Below are 12,317 nucleotides of genomic sequence, written 5' to 3' on the forward strand. Positions count from 1 at the left end.
GAAGAGAGGATTTTTTTCCGCCCTATAATTGGTACGGAGAGCCTTCACTCCGCCACCAATGACAACGGCCTAAGGCTGATAACTTTTGCTGCAGCTAGAGGGATGGCCATCAGCAGCACCTACTTTGCACGCAAAGACATCCGAAAGCACACCTGGATGCACCCAAATGGCGAGCTCTGCAACCAAATAGACCACGTTTTGGTGGACGGTCGGCATTTCTCGGATGTCATCGATGTGAGGACCTTTAGAGGCCCAAACATCGACTCTGATCACTATCTCGTTGTTAGTAAAATTCGTGCACGGTTGTCTACCGTGGCGAACACAAGAACACAGCGACCGTTGCGTTTCAATATCCAGCGCTTATCAACAGAAGGTGTAGCAGACGAGTACCGCCGGAAGCTTGATGAGCGGATAAGGGGATACAACGTAGGCGAAAACCTCAACAATCTGTGGGAGTCTATCCACGGTGCGATGAGCACAGCAGCGCGAGAGGTGATAGGTACTGCTCAGAGACGACCCAGAAACGGTTGGTTTGATGAGGAGTGCCAGAATGTGACGGATGAGAAGAATGTTGCCAGAAGTCGGATGTTAGTGTCTGGTACCCGGCAGAATAGAGAGCGGTACAAGGAAGCTAGAGCAGCCGAGAAACGAATTCACCGCAGAAAGAAAAGGGAGTATGAAGAAGACATCATTACTGAGGCGCAAAACAGCATCGAACAAAACGATATGCGGAGATTTTACGAAACTGTCAATGGCGTACGGAGAAAAACTGCGCCGTCTCCCGTCATGTGCAATGACCGCGAAGGTAACTTGCTGACAGACAAAATCTTGGTGGCTGCCAGGTGGAAAGAACACTTCGAGCAATTGTTGAATGGAGAGAACACGAGCGCGTCTGAGAACAGATTAACCATCAGCAACGATGGACAAGCTGTGGAGCCCCCGACGCTAGATGAGGTTAGAAGAGCGATTAAGGAGTTGAAGAACTGTAAGGCTGCTGGAAAAAACGAGCTCCCGGCCGAACTTTTCAAGCACGGTAGTGAGCAGCTGTACGAAATACTGCACCGTACTCTGTTAAGAATATGGGAGGAAGAAGAATTGCCTGCTAGCTGGCTGGAGGGCCTCATCTGCCCTCTGTATAAGAAGGGCCACAGATTGGAGTGCGCCAATTACCGAGGAATAACGCTCCTCAATTCGGCGTACAAAATAATGTCGCGTGTTCTGTTCAACAGATTGAGACCGCTGGAGGAGTCCTTCGTCGGCGAATACCAAGCTGGTTTTCGTGAGGGCCGATCAACGACGGATCAAATGTTTACCTTGCGACAAATCCTTGATAAGTTCCGGGAATACAACTTGCAGACTCATCATCTGTTCATTGATTTCAAGGCGGCGTACGATTCAGTAAAGAGAAATGAGTTATGGCAGATAATGGTAGAACACGGTTTTCCGGCGAAACTGATTAGACTGATTCGTGCAACGTTGGATGGATCGAAATCAAGTGTGCGGGTTGCGGATGAGACTTCAACCTCCTTCGTAACCTTAGATGGATTGAAGCAAGGAGATGCGCTTTCGAATCTTTTGTTCAACATTGCTCTCGAAGGAGCTATAAGGAGAGCGGGCGTGCAAAGAAGCGGTACCATCGTCACCCGGTCGCATATGCTCCTGGGTTTTGCGGACGATATCGATATAATCGGAATTGATCGTCGAGCCGTAGAAGAGGCATTCGTGCCTTTTCAAAGGGAGACAGCGAGGATTGGACTTACCGTCAACACCAGCAAAACTAAGTACATGATCGCTGGTAGACAGCGTGGTTCCAATCGTGACGTTGGTAGTGAAGTGGTGCTGGGTGGTGAAAAATTTGAAGTAGTGGAAGAATTTGTGTATCTTGGTACTTTAGTGACTTGCGATAATGATGTTACCCGCGAGGTGAAAAGGCGTCTTGCAGCTGCGAATAGGGCTTTTTACGGGCTCCGTAACCAGCTTAAGTCCCGTAGCCTGCAGACGAAAACAAAATTCGCGCTATATAAGACTCTTATCCTTCCGGTTGCTCTATACGGCCATGAATCCTGGACGTTAAAAGAGGTTGACCGGAAAGCGTTTGGAGTTTTTGAGCGTAAAGTGCTGCGAACAATACTCGGCGGTAAACAAGAAAATGGCATCTGGCGGCGTCGCATGAATCATGAGTTGTACCAAGTATATAAAGAAGTGGATATTATCAAGCTCATAAAACATGGCAGGCTGCGTTGGGCTGGTCACGTGGTACGAATGCCGGAAGAACGACAAGCAAAAATAATATTCAGTAGAGAACCCGGACGAGGCCGTCGGCTTCGTGGTAGGCCACGCACACGTTGGCTTTGTGCAGTTGAAGAGGACTTAAGGGCACTTAACGTTCAGGGCGACTGGAAGCGATTGGCTCAGGACCGAGCCCAGTGGAGAAGAATTATCCATTCGGCGTAGATTCAACGTAGCGGATTGTAGCCCATCAAGTATCAAGTAAGTATCATTTTAGCCACACTTTAGTCCCGTCGCAAATATGGTTCACAATTGTATCATTGAAATGTATAAAATCTGCTGAAACTCGAGATATATCAATCGATACAATAGGTTTGAGAAATAAACAAAAAAAATATGTAAAATTTTGGCCGGGATTTGAACTCTGATCTAGCAAGGGAGAGTCGCGTCCGAAACCTCGTGGTCATCTCACCACACTGCGATGATTGTGTTCAATTTGGTACAAGTTAGTAAAACTGCACGGATAACGTTGAAACTTGGCTTGATTACTCTACGTTATATAAACTTTGAGATTGGCATGGTATATGAATTTTAAAACAACTTCAAATCGAGAAAAATGAGTTTTTCATAAAAAATTTAGTGATTTTCAAATCGATTTTTTTCTAATCAACCGAACTAGGTCAAAAAACTAAATATGACGTTTTGTAGGGTAACTCATGGGCTTTCATTTGAGGTGTAATCCAGATATGCCGTTCCAAAAATTTTCGAAAAAAAAATTTTTTTTCGGGGTAGTGTTTGAACTTGAGCCATTTTGCGAGTACCGCAACTGCCTTGTCTAGAGAGGTTGTATTGATGTTCTCCGATCGAACTGAAATTTACAGGAGTTGTTTTCCTATATAAAAGAATATATTCCGCAAAATTTCAGATTTTTATATTAGGGAGAAGTGGTACAAAATAATCACTAATGATTCAATATATTAAAACATACAAAATCAATGAAAGTGATATATCAGCGATACTAAAAATGCACGAATTTGCATGAAATTTGGTATGTTTAATTAACGTTATATTAACGTGGTGTACCGTAGTGAATCAAAATTCGGACGGTTCCATTATCTGGACACTCTGATAATATCTGCATAAATAAAAATGTAGTGGTGTTTGTATGTCACGAAATAACTTGAGAACGGATCAACCGATTGAGGTAAGTTTTTCACTGTTGCACTCGACAAGGGATGCGACGTGTTCGTGCAAGGAAAAAGTATGGGAAAGTCTCCGGAATAATCTGGAAAACGGGAGAAGACTCAGGTGTCATTTTGTATGGGGGATTACATGACATTTTGCAACAGCCTACTTGATGGTAAGACGAAGTTTGCCGAAACCACTAGTTTACCAATAAAATGCTAAATTGACAACATTTATACAACTATATTGAATGAAAAAATAGCTGTTTTTGTAGTTAATACGACGTATTGGCCTTTCGGAGCTCTGTTCAACAAACTCATCAATGTCCCCGATGAGATCAGCTCAAAGGTATAAATTTATTGGTTAGAGATAATCGTATAGTATTTTATTACTTACATTTGGTCTCGTACTAGGCAAACAATTCAAATTTTTAAATCTAATAAAGGGTAATTCAGGTCGCTATCTGTAATTATTCAGTTTTAATAAGCATATAGTAATAATATATAAATTATAAGTCACTTAATAAACGATTTTGCATTCACATCGATCAATCAACAATGAGAAGGTATTTTTTTCAATTCTCATTCCCCCACTTGACATTTCCCCCACTCATTCGCATGGATGGTATACTGGCTTTGCAGAGTTCGCTCTCATTCGAGTATGAAGCACGATCAAAGCAAGCGAAGAAAAACATCCCATATGTTGCGGTCCACGATCGTCATTGTATCGCAAGGTGTAACAAGTCTGATAAATGGAAGCAGCGAGCGAGAGCCCCAAAGAGAGAGCGATGATAAAATCCATTTTTCTCGCTTGTTTACCGTTGGGGATAGGTGTTTTTCTTTTCTGGCACGATAAACAATCCACGAACTTCCAATAGCAATAATGTCCCCCAGGCTTGGAGCATGTTTAGAAGGGTTTTATCATGCACTACTATCCCCCCAATCTGATCAAAGTTGTAAACAGTCTCTCATAATGTGCAGCATGTTATGATAGTTACAGAGAGCGATACGCGAGAGATTCTCTCAATTCTCTCAGGATTCAATCCCTGATGGTATATATGCGTTCGAGGGGCGCTTAGATGGAGGCAATCGTCGCAGCAGTAGTGATTGTAACATAATAATACACAAAGTTATAGTTTAAAAGTTTAGTGACACCACATTGAAAAAATATGCTGTAAATATAGTTTAAAATAGTAAAAAAGGCTGTCCGGAATTGGAGCCCAAAGTTTTTGAAGCCGGACATTGTATTGGAATTGTATGTTTCGATGCCGTAAGTACACAATTTTCAAATAAAACTGGAATAATAATTTGAACATCATCAAAACATGAGTAATATGTAATAAGAACAATACTGTGCGTCGTTCATTGAACCAATCAGTTATGATTGCAGTTTAAACCGCGAACATGTCTGTCCAAACAACTATATCACACAAATGTACTAAAAAATATGTTTTTTTTTTGTAAAAAACACACAATTTTCCGTGGAAATATGCAATTTTTAACAATCTTCGTCTCTCTTTTACTCTTTCGAGAAATTTGCAAACATCAAGGCTAATAAAAGTCAAAATTCCATTCAAGATATAAACAGTACAATGTCTCATAGCAGCCATATATGCAGTCAGTCTGAACTAAGCTAAACTCAATCATTTACAAATTGATCTCTAGCAAACATACCATCATACACACATACATGTGACCCTCCTAATCAAACCCATCAAACATTATCCAAATTAAAAAAAATTCGGTAGTTGATTCCCATCCAAACAGCGTGAGAAGAAACAACGCTTACTACTGAACCGCCGAAGCTGCTAACGAAAATATTGGTGCAATGACTTATTGTTATTCACATCATCACTTTTGCAAGAAAGTGACATTTCTTTCAGATATGGCAGCGGCAACACGGTATGATATAATCGGTATTACAACTACCGACATACGCTGCTCATACCGCCCGGATTTTGATTTACTACGGTACACCACGAATGAAAGCCCTTGAGTTGTCCTACAAAACTTCAACCTAGTTCGGTTGACCAAAAATAAGTCGATTTGAAAAAAAAAACTAATTTCACAAAATAACAGGTTTTTCTCGATTTGAAACATTTTTTTATCCAAAATGATCATTCATATAACGTAAAGTAAACATGCCAAATTTCATACAAATTCGTGCATTTTTATTATCGCTATTCTTTTTCTTCTTTCTGGCGTTACGTCCCAACTAGGACAAAACCTGCTTCTCAGCTCAGTGTTCTTATGATAACTTCCACAGTTATTAACTGAGAGCTTTCTATGCCGATTGATTATTTTTACATATGTATATCGTGTGGCAAGTACGAAGATACTCTATGCCCTGGGATGTCGAGAGAAATTCCAACCCGAAAAGATCCTCGGTCGGTGGAATTCGAACCCACGGCCCTCAGCTTGGTCTTGCTGAATAGCTGCGCGTTTACCGCTACGGCTATCTGGGCCCCTACTATCGCTATTATAGCAGTTTTATTAATTTTGTATTTTTTTATATATTAAATCATTAGTGATTATTTTGTACCACTTCTCCCTAATATAAAAATCTGAAATTTTGCAAAATATCTTATTTTATATAGGAAAACAACTCCTGTAAATTTCAGCTCGATCGGAGAACATCAATACAACCTCTCTAGACAAGGCAGTTGCGGTACTCGCAAAATGGCTCAAGTTCAAATACTACCCCGAAAAAAAATTTTTTTTCGAAAATTTTTGAAACGGCATATCTGAATTACACCTCAAATGAAAGCCCATGAGTTACCCTACAAAACGTCATATTTAGTTTTTTGACCTAGTTCGGTTGGTAAGAAAAAAATCGATTTGAAAATCACTAAATTTTTTATGAAAAACTCATTTTTCTCGATTTGAAGTACTTTTAAAATTCATATACCATGCAAATCTCAAAGTTTATATAACGTAGAGTATTCATGCCAAATTTCAACATAATCCGTGCACTTTTACTATAGTTATATCAGTTTTTGTGATTTTGCATGTTTAGTGACATGAAATCATTGGGGGTCATTTTGCCCCACTTCCCCCCAATATAAAAATCTAATATTTTGCAAAACATCATTTTTTATATAGAAGAACAATCCCTGAAAATTTCAGCCTGATCGGAGAACATCAATACAACTTCCCTTGGAAAGGGGGTTGCGGTTTTCGCGAACTGGCTCTAACGATTGTTTTCCAACTTCCGTTAGTAGCTTTCAACATACGTTGAGAGTGATGCTAATAGACATTATCTATCTGAGCAATTGCACATGCCGTAATATCTGGGAAAATAGATCAGTATGATGAAATTGATCATTGTGTCACACAATTTCGTTTCTTCCAAACGGAGTACCAATGTCAATATAACTTGTGATATATGGAAATAGTTTGTCATAGCTTATGAAATAGTAGTTCAAGACGACCACAAGCTTTCAGCTCTAATCCTAGTTCTTTACAGAGTCACAGCTTGACAGTCTTAGCAGATGCCAACAACTGATCCCTGAAGAAGATTTAGGCATCGAAAGTTGTATGATTCGTTCATTTCGTTGAAATATACAATATTCTACTTGCAGAGGTATCGATCGTGATAATTATATTCTCAATTTGGTTATTTGTTGAATACTGGATGGGTAGGTAACGTACCATATGAAACAGTAAACGTCCTTCTTTTTGGCTAACGTCCCCTATGGGATCGGCTTGGCGTGTTGTTTGAATAACACTACCAAGACAGCCAAAAATAAGGAGATTTCAAGTGCCCGAATAATGTTTGGCAATCAAGCATGTTCTTCTGATTCGTTGTTCTGTTTCAAATGGTATGCCCTCTTTAATATCTGCAACTAATGGCGCAGATGCCCTATCCGGCATCAATGAGATCCCCTTCTATAATTGCTTCAGGGTCGGCATATGCGCGTGATAATCCGCGACCAAGAAAACACTTGAATACCGATTTAGCGACACTTAAACTCACTCTTTTGGCTTTTCTTGCACACAGGTACCTTTTGGTTTCTATCTTCCTTACTTCCTATCTCCTACCTTCCACTCTTTCTCTTCTTCCTTCTTCTACACGCTAAACTTCATCCGCTCAGAAATGAGTGCCGAGTACACAAAATCGGCCGCTCTTCATGCAGCACAGATTCTGTGCAAAGGGGGATGTACACAGTTTTGTGCAAACGGTGGTAAACAAACCGAATGAGTGAAATGCGCACAGAGGAGGAACGCTTGGAATGCGGAATTCGCTTCCATGTTTGTTTTGCTTCTGAAAACATTAAGAAAAAAACATTCCGATTTTAAAGTTTTTCAGAGATTTTTTCATTCAAATAGCCGAAGCGGAAGCAAATGGGGGAAAAACTTTCTCATTTGCGACCATCTTCCGGCTTTTCGCTGGAAAAATCCCTGAAAACTCACAATCTTACCAACGGCCAACTGTTTGCTGCCGCGCGGGAGATGACTGACAGTTCCATTTCCATCGATCAGCGCACAGCCTATGGCCAACACATCGGTTACACATAGCATGAGTGCGACTTACACAGAATTTCCACTCAGCCAGAGAGTCTTGCATTGTTTGCCTCGTTCTGTGTAGTTTTAACACATGCGCTGCGTTGAGCAGGCTTAGCGTGTACGGCCGCGACTTTTCTCGTGATTTCATCCTACAGTCTTCACCTTCCTAGGCCTTGGTTTGACAATGCTGCATTGCTGTTGGCAAAATGGCGTTTCCAGACGCGGCCTCAAGCACAAGCCGCGCGTTGGCATTCTCGAGGGTAGCTGCAGCGTATTTCGAGGTGGTAGGACCACTCAAGATCTTCGGGTCTACTACGCGCACTTCACAGCCCACGCTCTACGCCAAGGCAACGGCCAAGGTCACTCCTAGGGCGGCACTAAAGGTAACACCATGGGTAACACTAAGAGTCCTGTGGGCATTTGGGGATCGAATAAAGGTTTTAGTGGTGATGGGGACAATTGGGGCTCTAGTCGAGGGTCTGTTACATGGATGATTTCGGTTAATCCACAAGATTAATCTTTTCTTCTGCGTTCACGACTTTTAACCTCTATAACACTTTTTCCTGTTCGACACCTATCTTGCTTAACAATTAGTTCGATACTGATTCAGAACAATGGTGGATGTCCTTCTAAGAACCCTCGACCAAGAGTTTCCCGCAATATTTGGATTCGCCCCATCATGGATTTTTTACGCCACCTTTTAGGCCGTCCTTTTAGGCGTAGTGGTGAGTAGCGGAACTATTTTCTATGTGTCCAGTGGGCGATGGGTGGTAATGCAAACAAATATGCAAACACCTTCTTGGTTTTTGAAACATGACAATACACCAATCGCGAAAATCTCAAAAACCTCGGACAGACAGACACACCACTGGTTACACATCTAATCTAATTCATCTCGCCGTTTCCTTACGGTACCAATCCATCGAATATTAATTGCTTTATTTTCCATGCTACCGCTAACTTCGAGCAAGATAGACCGTAACGCCGGTAAACAAATTAAAAATATACAATTTTCTATAAAATATTGAAAAATTACGTAGATCATTGCCTACATTTACGCATTCAGCTTGGTATGGGGTCCTAATTTAATTTTTTTCAATACCGTCAAAATTCTTGAATAAAATTCTACTAATTTCACACATATCAAAGTTCAAGTGATTTATGAATCGCAGTCCAAATTTGAGGTCAATTGGTTTGCTATTAGCTGCGATACAGGTCTTCAAACTTGATTATTTTGTCTGAAGATAGGTCTTTGTGTACTCTATTTTTGTCAGAACTATATATTAGAATCAATAGAAAGCTTGAACTACGCTAACGCTAACGCCAATCAATCAAAAACTTGCTTTTTCCTGGAAGAATAGCTTAGCTTCGCTTAGCTTAGACTGACTACACATATCAATGGTTGCTATTCCATGATTGACCGAAGTCAGTGAAAATGCACAAAGAATCAACTAGAAGTTCGGCTGGGATTGGTCATAATCTTCTAAAGTGTGCATAATTCAGTGCCTCTATTTATGCAGGGTCAATAACGGAGCCGGCCACGTCCTTGCAGTCAGGTGGGATTGGGGGAAGGAATGGTAATGTGTAACCTTTGCTATTTGGAGACCGTGTTTGCCTCTGCATCTCCACAAAGGTTACTGGGAGGGATGGTTGTTAATGGGGAGGATCGTTGGGTCACAGGATTCACTTTGATAAGTGATTATACCATGATAAATAATTATTTGTGAGATATAAACATGCTTATATGTAAATATAATATTTTCATTTGATATAAATAATTTCTATATAGAGGAAAATTATGCCGACACTTGAGGTGACGAACCATTCAAAGTTTGTTGAACAAATACCTATATTTAACATTCATAACACTCTTATTCTTATGCCGACACTTACAGTGGCGAACCATCCAAAGTTGGTTGAATAAAGTGAACCTTTCGCAAGTCTACACTTGTAGTGTCGAACCATTCAAAGTTTTTTTTTAATTATAAATAATAAATTATTGAAAAAAAAAATGTTAAACATAAATAATTCATGAATCAAAGTTAATGTCGACACTCACAGTGACGAACCATTCATAGTCTGTTGAAAAATCATATTTACATCTCACCGTTGTAACGATTAAATGTGCAGTCATACATATTTTATAGATTAGAAATAGTAGCATGAAACGAGCTCACCAATTGAGAGCACTCAGAGAAAATAGGCACGCGACCCGAGAGGGAAAACAACTGACGACTTCTCGGGCTTTCTTGACGCACTGCCCAGGAGCAAGCGTCAAGGTAGAAGGATCAAACACTACTAACGGACCACGCACTTTTTCACTTTCAACTACCGACGCGTGACATGTTTGATCCTGCCCTCATCAAACACTACTCAAAAAAAAAAACTAGCTATTTACTGGAAGAATTCATCGGAAAGTGGCCAAGAGCTCTTGAAAGATTGTTTGATTTTATTAACTTACGAAATCTTAAACTAGGTTTGCGTGGTTTTAACTATCCAATAAACGATTACTGACTGAAATCAAGTTTCAATCATGGGGTTACTAAAATCCGGTTTTAGGTCACTAGGCTCCTGAGCTTAGTGTTCAGTGAACACTTTCACAGTAACTGATAGCTTTCTTTGCCAAAGTTGCCATTTTTCGCATTCATATATCGTGTGGCAGACACGATGATACTTTATGCCCAGAGAAGTCAAGGAAATTTCCACTGCGAAAAGATCCTGGACCGACCGGGAGTCGAACTCAGACACTTCAGCATGGCTTTATTTTGTAGCCTATGCTTTCTTATAGAATCTATTAAAATCTTTCAAATCGCGGTATGATCAATAAAATTAATGAAAAATATACCAAGTTTTCTAAAATAAATAAAAGTTCTTTTGTGTCAAAACATTGACTACCTGTGTGAAAAATTATTAAAATGTTTATTAAGATTCACGTTAGTATTCTTTCTTCAATTTGGCTTGGAATTGTTGGATGATTTTAAAAAAATAACTTTAATTATGTCTACAAAAAACTTCGTTCAATTTATGTTGTATAGCTTTAGAGATTTTTTCAAACTTCCATAAAAACGCTTTAATTTATAAATCTTTCCATAGCCTAAATTTGCTTCCAGATGAAATGAAGGTAATTTATGGGTGATTTTTAAGTGAGTTTGGATGCTCTCAACCGAATTCGAATGAAAAATAAAACGAAAAATTGGTCAAATTTCAAATTTTGAAAATTCAAAAAAGCAATTCTATAATTTTATTAGTAGTTACCAACGAAAGCATGATTAATATCGATATGTTATTACCTCAAGCAAATGCCTATTTCATGATAAAGAGGCAATATTTTTCAGTTACCCTCGGTTGGTTTCCGAGTTCGTAATAAGCATGACGTGCTGCATTCATCCATGGTGAGAAAAATCATATCAAATGTCAGAAAAACGACATAGAAAATTGGGTCGAAAACAAGGTATCGTGGCAAAATGAAACTTTCGTGCAATTCATTCATTGAAAACTTTATTATTAAGGGGGCAGGATCTGTTGTTGATTTCGGAATTTTCAATAGCAGTTTTTTCGTTCAAAATCAAGAAACTTTACAGGAAAATGTGTTCACTGTATTCAATTCTCCAACCGAAACACAGTGAACACATTTTCATCGAATAATTTTTAGTTTTGAACAGAAAAACTGCTTTTGAAGTTTCGATGATGACGATGATTACGATGACGGAGCGTTGATCGTCAATGGGAGTCAAATTCTATGATTAGTAAAAATGGTCCCCTTTATCACATTAGCAAATTTACCGTTCTTTGCTCAAAAAATAGATTCTTTCACTGCCTTCATAAATAAGCAACCAATTTGAGGCTGAGAAAAAAATATAGTTAAATTTCAGAGGGCAATCATAAATATTCATACTATCAAGCAGTTCATATACAATACGGATTGCAAACAGTGAATATTTTTTTTTATGAAATATGCATATTGTCAGAGAATGATGGTGTGTCCAATTCGCCCAGTGTGTTTATTAGGCCCCTTATCCCAGTAATTTCATACTTGAGTGGTTGAAAAACCACAGTCAAAAATGTTTGTCCATTATTATTGTATGGGGAACTTTGGCGTCAAAATCAGTATGTTGCGAACTTATTAAGATAAAAGCCACAGTATAAAGTTAAAATTTTCAGGTTCTGAATATTTTGCCTGGTTTTGGTGATTCCTAGTCGAAAGAAATCGGAGGTACCGTTCTGATTCAAATTCCAGACAGCTTCAAATTCCGGACACTCAACTTTGTATGGGAAAGGTTTCAATTGAAATGTTTCAAAATTTGTCGTTCAAAAGCTCACAACTTGGAGACTCGTTTTATCTAGCTTTTTACATAGCAAACCATGAAAATTTACAATGCTCAACTAGTTTTGACGTTT

The 12,317-nt window shown here is 39.4% G+C and overlaps 1 protein-coding gene across 2 annotated transcripts in view; it reads right to left on the minus strand.

Annotated features, from left to right (window-relative positions):
• Positions 1-12,317, minus strand: part of LOC5579277 (forkhead box protein I1) — a 93,876-nt gene that overhangs the window by 79,564 nt on the left and 1,995 nt on the right. The window lies entirely within an intron of this gene.

The sequence above is a fragment of the Aedes aegypti genome, chromosome 3, assembly GCF_002204515.2.
Source record: "Aedes aegypti strain LVP_AGWG chromosome 3, AaegL5.0 Primary Assembly, whole genome shotgun sequence".
NCBI lineage: Eukaryota > Metazoa > Arthropoda > Insecta > Diptera > Culicidae > Aedes > Aedes aegypti.